Source organism: Orycteropus afer, unplaced genomic scaffold (assembly GCF_000298275.1).
Source record: "Orycteropus afer afer isolate SDZICR_OR568_19922 unplaced genomic scaffold, OryAfe1.0 scaffold00935, whole genome shotgun sequence".
Classification (NCBI taxonomy): Eukaryota; Metazoa; Chordata; class Mammalia; order Tubulidentata; family Orycteropodidae; genus Orycteropus; species Orycteropus afer.
The window spans coordinates 385,366-388,804 of NW_006922522.1; positions in this window are offsets into that span (position 1 = coordinate 385,366).

Sequence of the window (3,439 nt, forward strand, 5' to 3'; positions counted from 1 at the left end):
TTAAAAAAAAAAAAAAAAAATCTTTAAAAATGGTCATTTAAAAATGTGAATTAATAGGTGGTATGGAAAAAGACATTTAAACAGGCTAAAAGTCACAAGTTACAAGTTTAAACTTCTGACAATTAAAACATATATCAAAATGTCCATAGAGACACAATAATTTTTTATTAATTTACTGCCTGATATTTATTTATAAGACTTGAGTTACAAAACTGAAGGATTCTATGGGCAAAATATTTAACAATGCAGGAAGCATCAAAAGAAGATTGAAGGAATACACAGAGTCACTACACCAAAAGGAATTGGTCAACTTTCAGCTATTCCAGGAGATAGCATATGATCAAAAAGCAACAATATTAAAGGAAGAAGTCCAAACTGCACTGAAAGAAAAAAAGCCTCTAGAAGTTGGCAGAATACCTATTGAAATGTTACAACAAATGAATGCAGCACTGGAGGAACTTACTACTTTATGTCAAGAAATTTGGAAGACAGCAACTTGGCCAACTAACTGGAAGAGATCTATTTCAGTGCCCATTCCAAAGAGAGGTGATGCAACAGAATGTGAAGAATTATTGAACAATATCATTCATATCACACATAAGTAAAATTTTGCTGAAGATAATTCAAAAATGGTTGCAGCAGTATATTAACCAGAAACTTCCAGAAATTCAAGCTGAATTCAGAAGATGATGTGCAATGAGAAATATCATGGCTGGTGTTAGATGGAAGTTGGCTGAAAGCAAAGAATGTAAAAAAGATGTTTATATGTTTTTTTTTTTTAACTGAATGCAATAATATTTGATTCTGTTGATCACACAAAAAATTATAGATAACATTGCAAAGTATGGGAATTCCAGAACACTTACATGTGCTCATGAGGTACCTGAACATAAAGCAGGAGGAAGTCATATGAACTGAACAAGGGGCTATTCCATGGTTTAAATTCAGAAAGGGTGTGTGTCCAGGTTGCACCCTTTCACCATACTTACTTAATCTGTAAGCTGAGCAAATAATCTGAGAAGGTAGACTGCATAAAGAACACAGCATCAAGGCTGTAGGAAAAATAACTAACAATATGAGATAAGCAGATGAGACAACCTTGCTTGATGAAAATTTAGACAACTTGAAGAATGTATTGATGAATATGAAAGACTATAGTCTACAGTATGGATTACACTTCAACATGAAGAGAATAAAAATCTTCACAACTGGACCAACAAACAACATCATGCTAAATGGAGACCAAATTGAAGTTTTCAGGGAATTCATTTTATTTGGATACACAATCAGTAACTATGGAAGCTGCTCTGGTTACCTAGTACCACTCTGACAAGAATATACCACAAATGGGATGGCTTAAACAAACAGTTTATTCTCACAATTTGAAGACTTTAAGTCCAAGTTCAAAGTGCCAGGCTCTAGGGGCTGGGTGAAAGCCACTCAACCTTGGGTCCAGCTCTGCCTCTTGCTCCTGGCCCACTGGAGCTAGAGGCATTTGTTCACTCAGACAGCTGCAGACTGCTGAGGCTGAGAAGCCCCAAGGTTGACAATTATAAAGGTACAGTCCCGATGTTACCAAATTACATGGCAGGCCATTAACTTAAGTCCATTGTAAGTCTCAAGGTCAGCAGAGCATAGCAGGCTGCTAAGCAACGACATGGCTACATGCATGATCCAAGTGTGCCATAGGCTAGAGAACATTCCCAAGGCTTCTCCTTATACACAGGAAGCAGACCACATCCCAAAGACAGCTACTCAGCTGCTTGTGGTAGATCCCACCATGGAGTTGATTGCCAGTCTCATCATGGGGAATAACTACCACCAGCTGCCCAGTCACTCAACCAGGCCCAGCCAAGTTGACACACAAACATAACTACCACAGAAGCATTAATCAAGAATTAAAACAACCTATTGTACTGGGCAAATCTGCTGCAAAAGATATCTTTAAAGTCTTGTATAAACACCAACTAATTTACAATACTATTTGTAATTCTAATATTGTTTGTGGTGTAACTTTTGATCATATATTCATAAAACAATGATTTTGTAATATTACTTTCTATAAACCAAAAAGCAAACTCACTGCCATCAAGTTGATTCCGATCCATGGCAACCTGCATTGAGATTCCAAGGTGGTAAATGTTTACAAAGTAGATTGCTGCATCTTCCTTCTGTGGAAGAGCTGGTGAGTTTGAACCTCCAAGCTTCTGGTTAGGCATCAAATAGATTTGGTGTTATACTACCAGAATGCCATTATTTTCTATAAAACCCAATGCTATCGAGTTGGATCTATATAGAGAAGAAAAACTAAAAACCTCTTATTGTTTTTTGGTACTCAAAGAGCCTATGACCTTATAAAGATGCATTTGTGTTATTTGTAGTATCACACAGGTTTTATCCTACAGATCCTAGAATTCTGAAAGGGTTTTGTGTGTGTGTGTTTGTGTGTGTGTGTGATTCTCATAAAAATTAGAAAAGAAGTAAAAAAATCTATGATATATTTTCATTTATTCTTGTTAGGTGCAATCAAATTGCTTCCGGTTCAAAACAACGCTATGTAAACATAACCAAACTCTGCCTGGTCCTACACCATCCTCACAAAACTTTCTGTGCTTAAGTCCATTGTTGCACCCTCTGTGTCAATCAATCTCATAGAAAGTTTCTCCCTCTTTGTTGACCCTCTACTTTACCAAGCATAACATCCTTCTCCAGGTGTTGGTCCCTTTCTATAATGTGACAAAAGTACATGAGATGAAGTCTGGCCATTCTCATTTCAAAAGTGTATTTTGGCTGCACTTCTTCTAAGAGGGATTTGCTCATTCTTTCAGTATATGGTATTTTCAGTGTTCTTCACCAACAGTACAATTCAAATGCATCAATTATTCTTTGGTCTTCATTATTCATTATCCATCTTTCACATACAAGCTAGGCTATTTCAAGTTATCTAAATTTTAGTACTCTATTCCTGAGAGTAGAGAATTTCTGTTTAAATAAACCCACTGCCATCAAATCAATTCAAACTCATGGTGACCCCTATTGGGTTTCCCAAGCAGTGAAGCTTTACTAAGTAGATTGCCTCATCTTCTTTTTGCCAAGTGGCTGGTGGGTTTGAACTGCCAACCTTCTGTTTAGCAGTCATATGCCTTAAGCACTGCACCAAACAGCCTTAATAAAAATCATCTAGTAAATATTTTTCTGATACAAAATCCTAAACCCTTAATTGTGCTCATGAAGTGCTGCAAATCTATCAAGATGTAGTGGTTGAATGGACTAAAGAGTTACTTTATATTTTTAAATTGGAAGTTGTGTGTGGCAGAATTGTATACTTTCACCTCATTTACTCAAGCTGTTTTTGTGCCATCAAATAGGTTATGGGTCATAGCGACTCTATACAACAGAATGAAAACCTGCCCAGTCCTGCACCATCCTCAAAACCACT